The following is a 20507-nucleotide window of genomic DNA, read 5'->3' as shown; positions in this document are numbered from 1 at the left end:
CCCCTACACTTTTTGGGAACTCTATCTTTACATGGAAAAATGGATGGACTCCAAAATTTGTCCCACCCCAAATCTATTAAGATGCTAATAAGAACAAAGAGTTCTATTTGTCAAGATTTACCTCATTGAAAGGCAGTTTGGGTTATAATAGTAATATTTTCTTGTATCAGAAAACGTGTCCATACAGCGGAAGAGCTGGCTCTCCTTATCTGTTTCAAGCAGTTGACACTGGGAATTTGGTGTTTAGTTCTGGATGCTAGACTTAGAGGGACTCTGATTCACTGACATTTGTCCTATAGGGATGGTGAATCGTTTCCAGAGCATGATCTACGAGGAACAGTTGATATTCTTAGAAGAAGATGTAGGGGAAATGTATCTGATTTTAAATGTTTAAAGGCCCATCATATGAGAGAAGAAGTTGGGTCATCCTGAGTGCCCTCAAAAAAGAGAGCAAGTATTAATCATAGATGTGAGAGGAAGGCAAATTAGTTTATGAGGAAGAAACTTTGAACAGACAGATCTGTGCAAAAGGAGGAGTTCTTTGAATCATGACATAGAAAGCTTTTCCTCATTGACAGCCTTCAAGCAGGGGAAGAATAAATACTTCATACCAAGGTCACTGTCCAAGATTGAATTTGTCCTCAGGCAGTGGAACTGAGTGTAAATAGCAAGGAATGGTTCTTAAATTGTGAAGCACTATTTGGTGCCCTGAGAAGGCTAATCTCTGGTTATAAAGTGCTGTGTTAAGCATGCAACATGTCTGTATTAATTTGCTAGGTATACCGTAACAGAGTACCAAAAACTAGGCGGTATCAAACAACAGAAATTTACCGTCTCAAAGTTCTAGAGGCTAGATGTTCAAAATCAAAGTGTTGGCAGAGCCATGCTCCCTCTGAAACCTACAGGGGAGAATCTTTTCTTGACTCTTCCTAGATTCTGATGATTGCCATCAGCCGTGGCATTCTTTGGCTTGCAGCTTTTTCATAACCATCTTTGCCTCTGTTGTCAGATGGTGTTCCTCTTTTTATGATACCAGTCATGTTTGATTAGGGCTCACTCTAATGATTTCAACTTAACAACATCTACTAAGACCCTATTTCTAAATAAGATCACATTCAGGGGTTGGGATTACAACATATCTTTTTGGAGGACACAATTCAACCTTTAACAGTGTCTGCAGGAGGCTGACATACTGTGTTTTCATACTGGCTCTGTTCCAGCCATGTTCAGTTATCTAGGCAAATCAATTTACATCTCAGAACTTCAGTTATGCTTCTGTAAAATGAGAGCAGCAACTTTCTCTGGCCCGTTGACAAGGTCTGATGTGACTATGTAAAGGGTTAACACATGGTTATATAATCTCAAAACCTCTCATATAGAGATACGTTTATTGTAACTCAGTATAGGTACATTTCCAAATGATAACTTTTACCCTTTGAGCACAATTAAAGCATGAAGTGCTCAGTCTTTAAGAGGTATAAAAAAAAATCTCATGGGCACTAACTGCAAAAGATCAAAAAAGCAGGATCTGCAATAAGAGCATGAGAAACAGCACAGCTTTCTTTCATTTTGCAGGAGTCTGAGAAAATCAACTAACTTATTCAACACAATTTACCCAGTCCACATGAAGAAAAGGAAAACGTAAGAGACCTGTTTTAGGAATTTATTCCAAGATTTACGATCTAATTTTTCATTGTGACACTTTGTTCCCACAACATCCTATTCAAAGACTTTCTGGTGACCTAAATCAGTCATTTTCTTTTAAAAGCCCTTGTTTTCCATCCTGTCATTTATTTCCAGTTGCTCTTTGTGCTCACTGTTGATCACCATCAGTGATAATTTGGGGAGGCATGCAACATGTTTGCAAACAAAGGGGATGAATGGTCTGGCATTTGAGGAAGGACTAAAAAAAGACATTTCAGTCTGGAACCATGCGAGCTGGAAGAATGCGTTCTCCCCAGCTTAAAGTAATGGGTACGGACTGAAAATGGTAAAAAAACAATCTTGAAAAAGAAGAACAAAGTTAAAGGAGTCATGCTTCTTTGAAAACTTATTACAAAGCTACAGTAATCAAGACAGTGTGGTACTGGCATAAGGATAGACATATAGATCAATGGAATAGAACTGAAAGTCCAGAAGTAAACTCTTACATTGATGGCAAATTTACTTTCAACAAAGGTGCTAAGACAACTCAATGGAAGAAAGAATAGTCTTTTTAACAAAGTGTGCTGGGACAATGGCATACAAACGAGTGAGACTGGATATCTGCCTCCCACCATGCACAAAAATGAACTCAAAATGGATCATAGACCTAAATGTAAGAACCACACCTAGTAAACTTTTAGAAGAAAACATAGGCGTAAACCTTAGGCAATTAAAAAGCAAATAAATAAAAGAAAAAAATAGATTGGACTTCATCAAAATTGAAAATTTTGTGCTGTAAATAACACAATAAAGAAAATAAAAAGAGAAACCATAGAATAGGAGGAGATATTTGCAAATCATATGTCTAATAAGAGGCTTGTATCCAGAATACATAAATAACTCTGACAACTCAATGCTGTAAGGACACGTAGCTCAATTAGGCAAAGAATATTTGAATAGACCTTTATCCTTAGAAGATACACAGATGGCCAATGTGCACGTGGAAAAGAGGCTCAACATCAGTAGTCAGCAGAGAAATGCCAATAAAAGCGACATGAGATCCCTACAACTTCATACTTACTAAGATGACTATAACAAGAGATGGTAAGCAAGCATAGCGACAGGAGGAAAGAGTTGGAGACTTCTCGGAGCCCTAAGCGTCCAAGATGATTTCATCGGGCATATAAGGATTTTAGACCAGGGAAAGATGATTTGAAACAGAGGTAAAAGTTCCAGCCAGCCTACAAAGGCCAATACAAATACCCAGAGTATGAATCACCTATCAGACATTCTCCATATGCCCTGTGGCCTGATGAGGGGAGGGGCCGGGGTCTTGGAAAGCAGAGCATTCATACCCAGCTGATGGAGCATTTTCAATAGATCATAGAAAGAATACCTGGAATTTGCCAAGAAGTATAACCTACATGTGATTATAGATGAGATTTACAAGCTATCTGTGTTTGAAAAATACACTATATTCCACAGTGTTCTGGGTGTGGATGAAAAATGTCACCTGGCATGTCACTAACTAAGGATGTTGTAGCCATCCAGCCACTGCAGCCACTGTAGCTGTCCTCAGCTGTGAGGGGATTCAAGATGGAGAAAAGTAGGAGACTGGCCCTGGAAAGTTAAGGTGCTTATCAAAGAAATGACTTCAGTGAGCCCAGACTCTTGCCACTTCCCATACATAGGAAAGCGCTAAATTCATCAACTTGAGATGTCTGGTTTTCTTCAATTAACAGTAATCTCGTGATGTTCTGACTGCCTGGTTTTTGTTGCAAACTCCAATATATCTTGGTTCATCCCTAACCTCTTCTGAGCAGTCCCTCAGAACCATCTGAACAGCTGTCTTCCAGGCTTACATCCTCAGAAAATCCACCAAATGAAATATAATTCTCAAATTTTTGGTGGTGTGTTTATTTTCCATCAACACGGGCACAGAAAGTTTGCCTGGCCTCAACAGAGCCCATGTCATCTGAAGCACCAGTAAGGATGTTGGCATCTCTGGCTTCCTCTTTGGTGCTCTGTGTACCAACAATGAGGAGATGGGCTCTGCTGTGAGCTCCTTCAGCTACCTCTGCAGCATCTCTGGCATCGCCCAGCACAAGCTGTGTTGGCTGCTCCAGAACAGAGAACAAACTGACAAAATCTATCTGCCCACTAACCCCTCCCAGCTGCAGGCAGCTCACAGGTACATTATTAATGAGTTGAAGGCATTGAAGATCCCCTTTCTCTACTGTAGCTCTGGCCTCTATGTCTAGATCAACTTGGAAAACTTCCTGGATCTGTGTACATTTGAGGAAGAGTGGCTCCTCTATTGCTGCTTCCTGGACAACAAGCTGATGTTGCCCTGTGGGGAGACCTAAAAGTGTAAGGAGCCTCGAATTCTCCATCTGATCTTGGTGGGTAAGTTCATCCAGTTAAAACTCACCATGCATCAGTTCTATCAGAAGCTAGGGGAGCAGAAGTAGGATTTGATAGTGAAGCAACTGGAGGATGTGCAGAGGGAGTAAGCTCTCTGCCCCCCAATCAGTTACTCCAGCCAGTCACGTGCTCAGGGAGGCCCTGCTATCAGCCTCTGGTTCAGAAGGCTGGGGCACTGAAATGGTGCTATCACTGAGCCAACAGCAGCCTCCTCCAGGAATAGGCTCACGTGAATCAGTCATTAGCCTCCTTAAGCTGAGGATCTGTCATGTTTGGAAGCTTTGCATCTTTTTAGTTTTTGCAAACCGTTGTGTGTGCAAAACATTTTTATGAGGTTGGGGTGGAAAAGTCTACAGGAACAAAAGGAGCTCCCTGGGGCCCTATTTAGATGGGTTTATTTTTGTGTTTGATGTCTTATAAATTCCACATTCTCTTAAATTGCAGGCCCGTTCTATTTCTTGGTCTTACTCTTATAATCACCTTTGGGAGCTAGATGATTTTTTTGTCCTTTTAAAACTTTTAAAGTGGATTGCATGTGAAGAATAATGTCTTCTAGTCCTGAAGGGACAGGCCAGAAAGGAAGGAAAAAAGATGATCTCTAACTGATGGAGCAACACTGCAGGTGTTGGGAGGCACCGTCCCACAGAATCCTGACAAAATCATACCCTCCTCACTCATGAGCGACTGAATGGAAGGATGGGGGTATAACTCCAGAAGTTTCTGCTTCCAATTATCAGTTCTTTCCATTCTTGCCTTTTCAAAGGTTTTAAAAAATGTATCTTGTGACAAGCCTGGGGTATTCCATTTCCATCTCTAGTGTATTCAGCTGCTCTAGTCACAGCGCCTGTGAGTTTCTCTGCAAACCCCTCGTGTACCTGAGCTTTAGTCTGAGCACTGATGGCATGAGGTGAGCGGACAGGACTAACACCATTTTACAGATGATGAAAGAGCTTTGAGCACCAACTGGTGGCTTTGGCCAGTCACTTGGGTTTGTGGCCATTCTTCGTCTCTTGGGTCTAGGTTTGGTGGTTCTTGTTCTTCAGTGACAAATTTCCTTAAAAAAAAAAAATCAACCAAAAGCAGCATACCAACAAATCCTGATTCTTTGAGTTTTTTTTTTTTGCTTTTTTAAAATACTGAAGAGTTCTTTAGAAATTGACTACAGCTGTTAAAAACAGAAAGGGAATTCACTGGAAAGATAGGGAACTATTGTGACCTGAGATGCTCTTGGGATCTCTGAAGCAGCAGCTAACGGCCCCATTAGGGCAGTGTTCCTGGGATGGAAGGGGTGGTGCCTTCTGTGGAAGGGATAAGCTATTTCTGTCTTCTCTTCTACCAAGATTCAAATAATAGAGTGGGGAAAAATGACATTTTTGTATCTAGAAGCATGGAATCTCCATTTATTTAGGCCTTTAATTTCTATCAGCAATATTCTTTCAGTTTTCAGTATAAAAATCTCATACACATTTTGTTACCTTTATCACTATACTACGCTTTTCATGTTATTTAAAATGTATTATTTATTAATTTATTTCCTAATTGTTTGTTGCTAGTATATTGAAATAGCTGATATCTGTGTATTGTATCTCCTACCTATCAAGAACATTGAAAGCTCTGAGATTTTACCCTACTTGCAACCGAACAGGTTTCATGGATGTTGACAGAAGGCATGGGAAACCAGGGTCAGAGACAAATGACAGCTCATTATTCACAGTAATAGCAGTATTCAGAGTCTTACTTTTGCTTTGGTTTCCCAAGTTCTGCTTCCTGTAGGGTAAAGAGAGGAGGACCGAGAGATGCCTGCACATGCATTAGGATGTGCTGTAGGAGAGGAAACCCACACTTAAGGAAACTGATTCTTTTATAATGAGTGGTAAGCCCGCCTGAACTCTGGCCCTAAGGGAGGCATAATTTTTACTATACTGAGTAGTTAACAAATCTATGCTTTGCTCTGGAGGGAGACATTATCACCGTCATCCATGGCTGTTCACTATGCACATATACACATGTATCCCTGAAAAAGATAGCCTAGAACAAAGTCAGTGTCCCTGTTTGCAAGACAGGTAGAAACATGAGAAACCCAGGAAGAAATCATCTCCTGACAGCATCTTGTGACCTCATTAAATTCATTTATTAGCCCGAGTAGCTTGGGTTGGGAGACTTTGAATTATCACTGTGTACAACCATGTTGCCTGTAAATAACGATGATTTTCCTTCTTATTTTTCAATAATTATCTTTCATTTATTTTTCTTTTCTAATTGCATGCCTAGAATCTCTAGTATAAGAATTTGGGGGCTACATCTCTCAACTGGATTCTTTCTCCTGACCTGAGACATGCAAAGTCTTTCATTTAAGGAAAATAAAAATAGTAAGAAAAAGAAAGAGAAAGAGCAACACACAACGGGGAATTCTCTTCCCGAGATTTCTCTCCTTGCATGTTTGGCTCATTGACTTTCCAGGTTAGGACTGGGCAGCTCTGCCTTCACTTCTTTTGCAGTCTGGTTTTTGCTGTCTCTACTGACTTGAATGAAATGTCTCTTTCCGAAGGCACTTGGAACCTCATAAAAGGAATCTTCTCTGGCGCCATCTCAGGCCTCATCTTCCCCAGTGAGATTCTTTTAACCATTTCTCTCTTCTTGAAATGGCTCCTTTTTCTTATAAATGATTGGTATGGTTTCTCTGCCTCCTTGTCTATATACCTTTTCCATTATTTCTCTGGCTTTTTTCTGACTCCCCTTCCTTTTTCTGCCCTATTAGCTGTGGACAGCATCAACATTTTCCAAGCTGCCATGGTAAAATTCTGAGGCATTTTTAACTTTTCCTTATCCTTCAGTTCTGAAATCAACATTTCCTGATAATACTGGGACCCACATATTTTGTAGTCACATTTTGGAAATATACAAGAGAGCATAATGAGAGTTCAAAATCTTTGTATAACAAATAAGGATTCTGAGCTCAGTGAGTAAAACCAAGCTTTTACATCCATTTCTTTTCTTCTTTTTATCTCCATGGTGATCATTCTAGGTCAATCCATTAATGCTTATCTAGATTGTTGTCACAGATTCCTATATTATATGCCAATTTTCCTAAAATTCTGCTTTGATTATTTGTAAGTTAACTAGATAAGATGTTACTCTTTAATAAATACTTGAACATTTGTTTCACCCATGTTACAGGTTCTGAAGTAAACATGACAGGTAGAACTGTGCTACCCAGGCTGCATGAAGTTTATTTTTCAGCTTCTTGTAGAGGAGATGGATGATAAATAAACAACAACAACAAAATGTATGTGTCTCTGTGTGAGAAGGAAATATGTTAGGTAATAAATGAAGAATACCAAAGCAAAGTATAGGATGATGGTGTAGGAAGTGCTATTTTTGATCTATTCCTATTTGAAGAGCATGTTGAGCAGGTAAAACAGTGAAGTGAAGGACCCAGCTAAGCAACGATCTGAGGGAAAAGCCCATCAGTAATAATGCGCTAAGCAGCAAGTGAGAAGGCCCTGAGGCAGGAAAATCTTGTTGTATTTCACAAAGAGCAAGAAGGTCAATATGGCTGAAACAGAACAAATCTGGTGACAATTGGTAGGACATAAAGTCAGCAAAGATACAGAATAGCCAGGTCATTAGAGCCTCTCTATCCCAACCTGTTCAAACAAATTTCCTCACATTTCAATGAATAAAATTCAAATTCCTTGATTGGGTAACCATGTCTCCCCACTGGCTATTTTCTTTGAACTTTTCCAACTTTACTTTCATGAATTCTTCACAGCAATCCAACTAATCTATTCATCAGAACCCAAGTTACTTTTCATGGCTCTACTACTAGAATGTTTTTCCTCCCCTGTGCAATCTCTGACTATTGAAATTGGCAGGATCTTCAAGATCTAGTACAGATCTCTTCCAAGAATCCTGATCACCAGAGCCAGAAAGCCCTGCTTGTGAGTTCCATGTATAAAGTTATATCTTCCCGTTAGACTTCGTGTGTGTTTTGTCTTTTCTATAGTGCATTCCAAGCTACTAGAGACTTGTGCATCACACCTTTGCATCCCTTTTGTATCTGGTGTAGAGCTTTATAAATGTTAAAATGTGATTTAGAGGTGATTTGGTTAAAGAACCACATGCTATATAGTTTGAGAAGAAAAATGCAAAGTTGAGTCTTTCCATCTGCAGGATAGAATGGGGGAATGATAGAAACATATAATTTACTTCTAGATTGTTAGTTAGCTGATACTGAATAAATACTTATATGAATGAGAGAATGTCATAGAAGAATTGTCTAGGTCTTTTTCCAAGTGTGGTAAATTCTCACATCCTTAAACAAAAAATATATTTTAATTGCTTTTTATTTGGAGGACTAGACTGTGTAAACTAATCCATCACTTATGAATCTCCCACTGTAAATAATGCAACTAAAAAACTGTAGATGTCTTAATATACATTTCCTTTAAGAGTCCCAGTACTCTCAAAAGGTTTTATCAGTATTATTGTTGACAAGGAAATTGTATAGCTTGTTACAAACACATTTAGGAAATCGGAATCAGTTTTATCTTAAGCCTTTTACAAATTCATCTTTCAAGACCTGCTATAATTTTGATATCTCAGAGTAATCCAAGCAACTTTTTGTCTAGTTTCTCTCTTTTTCTTATTCCTTTCTCTTTCATTTCAAATTGTGAGTTTTCTTGTTTGCTGTTTTGTTAAAAGCATGTATACTAATTTTAAAGATCAAACAGTATGCAGTATATATAATCAAAAATATCATTCTCATAGAAATATTACTATCATTTTAATGTAATATTCTTTAATCTGTATTTCTGTAATCAGTTCCCACTTGACTCGAAGGACTATATTTCTGGTTTCAGAAGGAATTCATTATCTTCCACTGAAATAACAGAATTATTATTATGAAATAATGCTTCCATGAAATAATTTAATAAACAATGTTTAACATTTAAGGATGCTTTAATATTTGATATTAATTTTTCAGTAGAAAATATTTGGCCAAGTGTGACATAGACACTATACACACACACACACACACACCCCTATTTATTGAAGTATAGTCCATTTACAATGTTGTGTTACTTTATGGTGTATAGCATAGAGATTCATTTATACATATATAGTTCCTTTTCATATTCTTTTTTCATTAAAGGCCATTAACAAGGTATTGAATATAGTTCCCTGTGTTATACAGTAGGACCTCGTTGTTTATCTATTTTATATATAGTAGTTAGTATCTGCAAATCCCAAACTCCTAATTTATCCCTATTTCCCTTCCTCTGCTAACCATACGTTTGTTTTCTGTGTCCATGAGTCTGTTTCTGTTTTGTAAATAAGTTCATTAGTGTCTTCTTTTTTTTTTTTTAAGATCCCACATATAAGTGATAGCATATGGTATTTTTCTTTCTTTCTGGCTTACTTCACTTAGCATGACCAGCTCCAGGTCCATCCATGTTGCTGCAAATGGCAATATTTAATTCTTTTTTTGTGGCTGGGTAGTATTCCATAGTATAAACATACCACTTCTTCTTTACCCAGTCATTGCTGATGGGCATTTAGACTGCTTCTATGTCTTGGTTATTGTAAATAGCTTTGCTATGAACATTTGGGTACATGTGTCTTTTCAAAGTAGAGTTTCCTCCAGATATATGCCCAGGAGTGGGATTACTGGATCATATGATGTCTATTTTTAGTTTTTTAAGGAATCTCCATACCATTTTCCATAATGGATGCACCAAAATACATTCCCTTTTCTCCACACCCTCTCCAGCATTTATCATTTGTGTACTTTTTAATGATAGCCATTCTGGCTGCTATGAGGTGATACCTCATGGTGGTTTTGATTTGCATTTCTCTGATAATTAAAGATATTGAGGATTTTTTCATGTGCCTATTGGCCATTTCTATGTCTTCCTTGGAGAATTGCTTGTTTAGGTCTTCTGCCCATTTTTGGGTGGGCTTTTTGTTGTTGTTGTTGTTGTTGCTGTTACTGAGTTGTATCAGCTGTTTGAATATTCTGGAGATTAAGCCCTTGTCAGTTGCATCATTTCCAAATATTTTCTTCTGGTTTGTAGGTTGTCTTTTCATTTTATTTATGGTTTCCTTTGCTGTGCAAAAGCTTGTAAGTTTAATTAGGTCTCATTTGTTAATTTTTGCTTTTATTTCTATTGCCTGAATAGACTGCCCTAGGAGAACATTGCTAAGATTTATATCAGAGAATGGTTTGCCTATGTTTTCTTTAAGGAGGTTTATGGTGTCTTGTCTTATGTTTAATAGACACTATTATGGAGGTTGGGTGAGTTTCTGGAGGTGAATTAAATGCTATATGATAGTGTTATTTTTAGCCCAGCTCATTGGTTCTTAATCCTGGCTGCACATCACACTCATGCCTTGAACTTTAATAAAAATGGTGATACCCAGACAACACCCCAAACCAATAAGACTAAATCTTTGGATGAAACCATGGCTTCTGCTAGTTGTAGAAGCTCACAGGTGAATCTGAAGAGTGAGGACTGAGAACCACTGAGCCTAATTCCAAAATAATTTGTGCAGAATCTGTACTACAAAGCTTAATGAAAAAATCATGTCTGTGTTAATTTTGAGGAGAATGGAAGTTCATCTTAAAATCTAGGAAACATGTATACATAGTTTGCTCATTCTAGTTTGTAAAAATCTCTTTTTGTGTGTGCTACTCACTCCTAGGCATTCTCTGAGAATCAAAATTAAATCTATTAGGTGGTTTGGAAAGAATATCCCATGGCTACTTATCTTCCTACCGAGTACCTGCCCCAGTGGTTACCTCGAAGGCTTAAAATGCCTGGAAATATGTAAGTTTGTGGAAGTTTTATCCCAAGTAGAATATTTTGATAATGCATCATTTTGGATTAGCTGAATTAAAGGTAAATATGGCTTCCTTTGAAAGAGGCCAAAGTGTAAGAAGGGGAGGAAAATAGGAAAGATGAGAGGGAGTTTACTGTTGCTTTAAGTGACTGAACTGAAGTGATTTTGATATGAATGATGCCTCAAAGCTGTAGGAGCAGGTAGGGACAATATCTTACTTTTCATTTCACCAGCTATAGAAGTAAATGGAACTTGGTCTACCTGCACAACTTTCAAAGCACAGAAAATTTAAAGCAACCAATAATGGTGGTTTTCATGAAATAAAGTCTATAGAAAGCAACGTTTCCATGAAACGTTGACAAATGATAGGCAAAAATGTCTCACAAACACACTGATTTTTTTTATCTCTCTTTTATCATATTTTTTAAAAATCACACATAAAATGATTGTAGGATAATGGATAAAGGGGAATTTTGAATTAAATGGAAAACTTTGTCTTTGAATTAATATCGCCTCAAATCTCAAGTATCAGGAGAATTTGCATTTTGAATAGAATTTTAAGCCATACTATCATGAAAGAAAAGCAATGAAAACATGTTTGCTATTGCTAAGAGTCTGGAAAACAGGTGAAAATGCAAGAAATAAATCAATATAATTGGATTTTTTTTAGCCAATTATTACTTTGTGGGTGTGTTTTTATAATCTAACAGTATTACTGGATACACTGGACACAAAATAATTCAGTGGTATTTTTGCTTTTGTTATTTTTTTTAATTTCATAAATAGTTATTAACAAATTGGACAAAAATTTGATGCCATTTAATTATGATGATAAGTGTACTTCACAAGTTGTGTTCTTGAATTGTTTGCGTTTAATTCCATAAAGAACCCACACTGCTGCTATAGCATAATTTATTGTTGTAGCAAATAGTCCCTGACCAAACTGATTATTTAATATTAATGTTAGGCAGATCTATCATTTCATGTGAAAGTTATATGGAAAAAAAAACAGGATAACTCAAACAACTGTGGAGGTTTTCAATATCTAGAAATTTGACAATATGTAGATTAAATGTTCAGATAGTTATTTCAATATTTTAAAATGTTGAGGTAATCTTTAGGTATAAAGTCATATTTCCATTTCTCCACAAACTAAGTGATTTTTTTTATTTACAGGGTTTGCTTTAGATAACAGCACTTCACAGCTAGAAAGCTTTTGCAGAAGCTCTCGAAATTCAGACAATCAACACTCCTAGAGCATTGGCTTACAAAATGAATTAGAAATCTATCCAAAACAGGACAGATAAATGACAAGTTTCAAATAAGCAGGATTTCCAAATTCATCACTAAATCATTCCCAGGGAAAAAATGACTTAAATTCTGATTGATTCTAGATGAATTAATCTAGAATTCAAATTGATATGAGATGGTATGTGATGGTTGGTGGTGGTGGGATTGGATTGAAAAGCGTTCATTTTTTCCTACAAGTTTTACTGACACATAATGGATGCACAACGTTGTACAAGTTTAAGATGTACAGGATAGTACTTTGTCTTATACGCATTATAAAATGATGACCACAATAAGTTTAGTGAACATCCATCATCTCATATAGATACAAAGTAAAAGAAAAAAATGTTTTTTCTTATGGTGAGAACTCCTAGGAATTACTCTTTTAACAACTTTCATATATAATATACAGCAGTGTTAGTTGTATTTAGCATGTTGTATATTGCATTCCTCGCCCTTATTTACCTTCTAACTGGAAGTTGGTACCTTTTGATTACCTTCATCCAATTCCCCCTATTCCCGCCCACAATGTTCTTCTTTTTTAATCCCAAGGGCACAAACAAATTTTAGTTAAAGAATTTAGTTATGATTTAGTTATGATGACGTGTTTTTTTTCACATCACTATTTTTTGTTTCAGTTCTGTTCCAACCTGAGCTCAGAATTGTACTGTTTTGAAGCAGTTTTAACTTCAGTATTTGTGAAAATTTTGTTTTAGAGTTAAATATGATTTTTATTTTGCATTACATATGGTAATGGATGGAGGAGAGCTATGGCAAAAATGTATTAGGCAAGCCCAATTTCATTTGGTGATGAGAAACTGTGAATTGTAACCAGGGACTCTGAGTTCTGGCTTAACATTTGCCTTATCCTCCTTGTGTGGCCATAGTAAATCATTTAACCTCCCTGTGTTTCTGTTACTTCATCTATCAGAAGGAGAGAATAATATCTACCCATTCATATACTGATTACAGATTCCTTGAGGGCAAAGAACTTACCATTTTCAAGAGTTTTTCCCTAGAAATTTTTTTGACAATGCTAGGCACTCACTGATAGTTACTTGAAAACAATTAGTCTAATGTTTAATGAATGAATGAAGCAAACTGAGGTATTAGCCATACAATTTATTAAAAATTATAAATATTATATAATTATACCATGGTACTTTCAAAGAAGACATGTAGATGGATTATGGAGACATCTGTCAACTCAGTTTGATTACTTTTATTAAATCTAAGAAGAGAGCACTATGATTTAGCAGAAATATCACTGCCCTGGGAATCAGGAGACTTAGGGTCCGAGAGTGTCCTGGGGTCCCACCAAAGTCAATGAGTCATGCAGCTGCACAGATGGGAATGTTCTCCGAGGTGCTCTTGTTGTCATTTGATAGAGAGGGAAAGCAGCAGTCACATTTCCATAGACCTAGAGTTACCGATAGCCAGCTCTTTGCTTCCTCTTTAGAGCTCTTCCTTCCATGACCTGGACAAGCCCTTGACTACGGTTGGGTATCTTCTCTAAAAGGCTGGACTAAGTGATAGCAAGGGTTTGTTAGGGTTATGATTTTCAGATCATCTAGATGGGGCTTTGCCTTTTTTTTTTGTTGCTTTTTATTTCCTATTGGCATCTTCAGTAAATTAAAACAAGACTTCCTTCAATACATAGATGGATAAAAGATACGTCAATAATGGTCGTTGTCACCTTGCTGACACTTTAAGTTATTTCTGAATGAAACAGATGAACCACAAAATAACAATAGCAACTCCACTTAAAATGAGAAATAGAACAGTTTGATTCTGAGACTTCTTTGCCAAGGAATTTGTGTGGCCTTTTCCCAGTCCAACTTGTGTAAGTCTTAATCCTGTTTCACGGCAAAGCATTTCCAAAGTTGTTAATAGATGTGGAGCAAAGAGTTCTGAAATCACTCCTGGTAACTTGAACAAACTATTCTGCAAACTTTCGTGCTGTGGGGGAAAGGGACCACAGTGACAAGAAGGCCCTTCTTGCCAAATGGGTAAAGTTAGAAAGAAAACATGATGTTGACGTGGAGAAGAAACGATCTCAAAGAAGTGCCTGAATTCCCTCAGAGACTGCAGTGGACTCCACAGCTGTTTCATTCTCTGGTAATGATTAAGGGTGCGGTAAATTGGTTGTGCCTTAGAAAGTTAGGTGTTAAAACAGACTGAATATCCATTAACATTTTAAAATATTATATTTTTCTTTCTTTCTTTTTTTTTTGAAAATTCCCGTCCAAGAGATTTATTGGTTTCCAACATTCAGGCCCAGCCTGATCTTTCCATGAGGGCCCCAGCTCTCTCGGAATCTATATCGCTTACTGGTGTATATTTAGTAGGGCTGTAGGAGGCCCACTATTATTTTCTGGTTTCTCATTCATTCGTGCAGTTGGCAAGGCATTAATTGGACAGTGAGTCTGAATCCCTGGGTCCTACTCACTGTTGACTGTTACTTGGTGACGCTAAGCAGGAACCTCTCTCGGCTGGTTTCCTCACCTATTCTAATTCTCAAGCTGGAGTCCCAAAACACCTCTGGGTCCTTTAGGATGTCAGAGGAATCTGAAAACTTTATTGCATTTTAAAGGAAGCTTAATTGAAATCAATTATGTCCTTCTCAATTAGAGCACAAGTCTGAATAAAACTGTTCCTTTACTTTTTACAGCAAGGATAGCAGCTTAATGTAGCCCCACACGTTGTCTAATGCTGAGCAGCTATTCTGACCAAAAGGTCAAAGATGGGAACTCATGCACTGGGTCATCTCTAAAGTGTGTTCAGCTCCGGGATTCTAGGTCAGGGGTTGGTGAACTTTCTCTGTAAAGGACCATGTAGAAAGTATTTTAGACTTTGTCGGCCAAACAGTCTCTGTCACAACTACTCAATTTTGCCATTACAGCATGAAAGCAGCCATAAATGACATGTAAATGAGTGAATTTGTCTGTGTTCTAATAAAACTTTATTTATAAACACAAGCACTGGGCCACATTTGGCCAGCAGATAACAGTTCACTGATGCCTGTATTTGGTGATTTCCTGAAACTCATCAAGGGAAGGAATACAGAGATGGAAGGAAAGATAAGCAGGAGAGAGTGTTTTATGTTTATTAAAGGTTTGTGCCTCAGTTTCCTGTTCCAGGTGTAGTGATAATAAAATGACATCAGATAAATTTAGTTTTAAGAAAAGATTTTCAATAATTGATGTCCTCATGTTGTCCTATTCACTCTCATAAAGTCAAGCCTTGCTTCAGAATAGCCAGCACTCAGGACAGTAGTTGGATGTAAAATGAGTCGTAGCAGCTTTACCCAAAGAGTATGCTGCCGGGCACCAAGCTCAGCTCTCCTTTTGAGATTCTTAACTGGGCCGTTAGAAGACTCAGTACTGTGGACAGAGAGTTCCAGACGATGGTTTTTGCTCTCTATGACAGAAGCTCCTAGTTTGGACTGAATATCTACCTTTTTTTTTTTCCTTTCATTTTCACCAGAACGTCTCATTTGTAGCTGCGATCATGGCGACCCGAGTTAAATTTTTATTTTCTAACTTTTTCCCAGCTGTTGCTGTGTTATCCGGCTTTATGACTAAGGTTTGGCTAATGGGATATAAACAGAGGGTTGTGTACGACTTTAGGGAAATGTTCTGGAAGGGAGATAATGTGTTCTTATTTCCTTCTTCCTATCAGCTAAAATACAGACAGGATGGCTGGAGTTTCAGCAGCTATACTGGACTGTGAGGAGAAAGCCACACACTGAAAATGATCAAATTGCAAGATAGAAGGAATCTGAATCTCTGATTTTGTGAAGTTCAGAGCTTCTCTGAAGTGAGAAAGAAATCAACTTCTAGTTGTTAAAAAAATGCCATTATTTTAGATTTTCTTGCTTTAGAATGGAAGTCTAAGCAAAACATCGACTTTCCCTCAGAAAACAGTCGGTTTGGGCTCTACTTAAGAACTTTGCACTCGTTTAGACTCAGGAAAGTCCCTACATCTGTTCTGACTCGGACAGTTCTGGGATTTCTGGTAGATTTCTAAGTCACTCGTAGATCAGGGGACTTTTCAAAAATCCATCCTTTGACTGGGGGTGGAGGCAGCAGAGAGAGGGGCCTGGGGTCCATCCTGGCACGGGTCTCAGTTATGTGAACTTATTTCATGATACCCACAGGGCCAGGTTGGATTTGGATTAGAATGTGGGGTAAGGCCTTTGTATCCTCCCTGTGCTGGCATTCACAGCTGTAGAGATTCAAAGGAAGAGGTCAAGCTCAGCCCTTCCACTGATTCAGTTTGCCAAATCTATTGGTTTTCCTAGTTCTAATAAACCTCAATTTTTGACGTGTGAATGTTGGCATTGTCTTCCTGAAGAAGCTCTCAATTTCTTGCTGCTTTGGTCCAGTAAGAACATAGAGTGGGGACCATTAGCATCCTGTGGGCCAGCATCCTGCTTTCCACTCCCATCCATATCACAGACTGCTCTTCCTTCATTCAACCAGCAAATACTTACTGAGGAGTTAGTGTGCTTCAGTTGCAATAAAATGGTAAAAGTACAAATAAATTTTCTAGATTCTTTCCTTTTAAAATTGCCTGGCGAGGAAGATGCTCTTTTTCCTCTTTTCTTGATTTGAATTCTTGATACCTATGTTTTCAGTCTTTACTGTTTTCTGATAATGATGATAGCCATTTGCTGCGTCAAAGTGCTGCTTAGCTGCAATTCAGAAATTTTGAAATTGTCTTTCATTGTCATTCAGCTGTATTTTCTGATTTGCTTTCTTTCTTTCTCCTTTACGCAAGGATTACTAAGTATTTGTTTATCTATTAAATTAATTATGTACTTTTTCTTAATTTATTTTGGTTTCCATATCATGGGTTTTGTTTTAGTTACTTCACTTTGCTATCTAACTCACTGCAGTTTTCATGTAAGCATATAAATACTACATTTATATACATATAGAGCCCCTGAAACACCTCTTCCTAATCGTCACCCAGGATTTCTTAGCCTCTTTCACTGATCATTCTTCTCCAGCCATCCCTTTGACTTCATTTTCCCCCACAATTCTCATTTCTCATGTTAATTCAGTTTAAAAATAAAGTAATATAAGTAAAATAATGAAACTCACAACTCTGAGTAGACAAGGGGCTTTATTAACCTAGAAATTAAAACGTGCCAAGAAGTGCAGGCTGGTTTAGACCAGTTACTTCTAGCTCAGCCAGGTTTACAAGACTGTTTCTGAATATAAATGTCCTTCAAACACTTTGGAAGGCTTGTTGGGTGATGCGGGAGGAGTGGCAGAGGACGTGTGTCAGGTTCCAAGGAAATGAAAATGTTTTCTCTAATGTAGGACACAATAAATGGTAGTAGTAATAAAAATAAATTAGGTTTTGGTTTATGATTTTTCAAAAGGAGTGGCTCATACTAGGAAGCTAAGTGATAAATTTCCTTGGTGGGGAGAGAGGCATCTACCCTGTCCCAGTTAAAATATGACCAGGTAGCATAAAGGAGAGACTCCCTAAAGCATTGCCCATGTTCTCAGAGCAGAATGGAGAGTTTGAAGACAAACATAATTTATTGAATGTCAGATTATTTCAGGCATATGAGTGTCATGCATTTTTTTAACCAATTACTTAATTGCATTGAATCTCAATTGTATACATTTGAAATAATAATACCTCATAGAACTCTTATGTATAGGATGAGGTAAAGATGTTCTAAAAACCATGTAGTTTCAAAAAATGTATTATATCATTAGTATCACATGTCATGTAGTAATAGTAATCATCTCCTTGGAATTAGAGGTCCACAATGACATGAAATTTGTTTTATGATGTTATAACTATACATTTTTAACATAATACTTAAAAATGCTGCCCAGAGAATAGTACATAGGAACAATATTAGCTTGCATGTATTGAGGATTGTCTCTGTGCCAGGCACTACATTAAACGGTTTTCACGATTATGTCATCACATTCTCACAGTATTAGCTATTATCCTGTGTAATGAGGAAACTGAAGCTTCAGGAACTTATGCCAACTTGCCCAGGGTAAAAGTAAGTGGTGGTCGTAAGTAGTGGCTCTTGAATTTAAACCAGTCAATCTTACTCGAGAATTCAAGCCCTTAACCAAAGTACCCAACTGCTTCTCTGATTTGAAATCTGGAATTTGTTTAAATTAATCATATGCAAATTGTGGGACTGGTCAGTAATGACAGTTAGAAAAATAATTGTTAGTTCAGTATTACATAAAATCCGAATTGCTATTGCCTATGACAGCCATGCCTCAAATCTGGTCCAGACCTGCATGGGCCTGGTCATTCTGGGTGGGGGCAGGCCAGGAGGTGGGGTGGGGTGCATGGCTACATGGAGGCCATTGTCAAGCACCTCAACTTTGTTTGGGGTGGTGGGTCTATCAGGCTTATTACATTACTATAAAGCATCAATTCAAGAACTCACTAACTACAAGCTGACCTTCCCCTAAATCCAGCAATGATGACTAACTCATGAACTGGGATTATGACTAATCCAAAATCAATTCTCTGTACTTGATGTTAGCAAAATATATGACAATAAAACAAAGAGGGAGAATCAAATTTGAGAGTTCTCAGTTTGAGAACTTTCCTTTAAATACCATTTTAGAAGCATCTGAGGAGACAATATTCATTTTTTCCAGTGTGTGGCACTCTCTTTCCATCTCCACTGCCCTTCTCAGAAAATTAGTGCTTTAGGACCTAAACAAGTTCCTGTCTTGCTTTTCAGCCTCACCTGATGACTCATTTTTGCTAGATTCTAGTTGTTAGAAGTTAAGCAAATTATCTTCTTAAAGAATCTTAAAGAGAGCTTAGGAAACTGGACATGAGGGAAAATTCTGAATGATCAGGCTTTAAAAATGGGGAAGGAACCAGCTGAAAAGGAGACCTGCCTGATGGACTCGACCACGGATCAATACTTTCGAAGAGAGTAGACCAAACTGCCTACTATAAGCGACTAAACGCAGGGCGTGGCTGCCTGTGTGTGGTCCTGTCCACCTGGGAATCAGGAAACCTGAGTGCTTCTTTCCTCCTTGCCTCTCACTAGCTCTGGGAACTAGGAAACCATAGTTAAACAACCTCAGCTCAGATTTTCTCTTTCTTACTATTAAGAGACTTGAGCTGATGATATTTAAGCTTCTCTTTACAGAAAGATATGGGTGGGTAGGTAGACAGACAGATAGATTTAGATCTCTCTCTCTCTTACCTTGGCATATTGAATAATGAGTCAAGTTTATATAATAGTATTTTTACTTTGCAAATTATTTATTGAATACTGAATACTTTAAAGAAGTATGACTGAATATCATAAGATCAAGTTTTTGCTTTGGAAGTTTATACTGCATAAGTCCTCCGCTACATACATGGATTGACTGCACGTTCTCAAATTACTTCTATGCAGCCTGGGTTCCCAGGCTCTCTGACATGTCTCATTCCCTTCCTTTCTGTGTGTGTTTTGCTCTCTTACCTCTTCTCGAACCCCTAGTTATCCCTCCTCAGAATATTGCAAATGAGAGTCCTTGTTTAGTTAAACTGCTGTAAGGAAAATGACTGCACATAAACGATGGTCTGATGGTTTTACTCCTTATTCTCATTCCCTATGATTCCCCTGAGCTTGTTGGGGGGGGAGCGGTGGGGAGGGTGGAAGTAGGGGAGGGCTGTGGAATATTTTAAACAAAAGGGGTGTTTTTGTTTTAGGTTATGCTGCTGGTTTGGCTTTTGGTGGTCATAAGCTAGGGGGAAATACATGTCTATCAAATTCAAATGAGCAAGAGAATTTAAAATCAGTGTTTCACATCCTCATTTTAACTATAATTTTTTAAGATAGATTATTAACCATCTTTATTTTAAAAAGGAGGAAACTGAGGTTAATGAGGGAAATAACCTGTCTATGATTGCAGCCTACTGAATGGCTGAACCAGAGCTGTGGCCAGGTTCACGGGCTACAGGGTGGGTAGGGCATGGCTGCTTGTGTGTGGTCTCGGCCCTCTTGAATTTATTTAGCAAACACCCTGTACATTAGATCGCTGATCAGAAAGAGAAGACAGCTAATTACTGTCTTCAGTGGAGCTACAGCTTCCTAACCATCACAGCAAAGAATTTTGGAAAGAAAATTTGACTTTATTGCTGAATTATAAGAAGAAAGTGATCTGTATTACTTATTTGATTACTACCCTAACTTGGTTTCCCCGCACAGTTGATATAGTTTCTTGAAGTAGCTGAATTAAATTTGTGGTATGACTACTTTTCACATCTCATTGATATTAATACGGGAGTGCATTCACTGTAATGAT

General features: G+C 37.8%; 1 pseudogene; it reads left to right on the top strand.

Moving 5' to 3' along the window:
• Positions 1 to 1931: 1931 nt before the first annotated feature.
• On the top strand, positions 1932 to 4157 carry LOC116278536 (probable inactive 1-aminocyclopropane-1-carboxylate synthase-like protein 2; annotated as a pseudogene).
• Positions 4158 to 20507: the final 16350 nt, after the last annotated feature.

Source organism: Vicugna pacos, chromosome 3, assembly GCF_048564905.1.
Source record: "Vicugna pacos chromosome 3, VicPac4, whole genome shotgun sequence".
In the NCBI taxonomy this organism is placed as follows: Eukaryota; Metazoa; Chordata; class Mammalia; order Artiodactyla; family Camelidae; genus Vicugna; species Vicugna pacos.
This window is presented reverse-complemented; position numbering and strand designations above follow the sequence as displayed.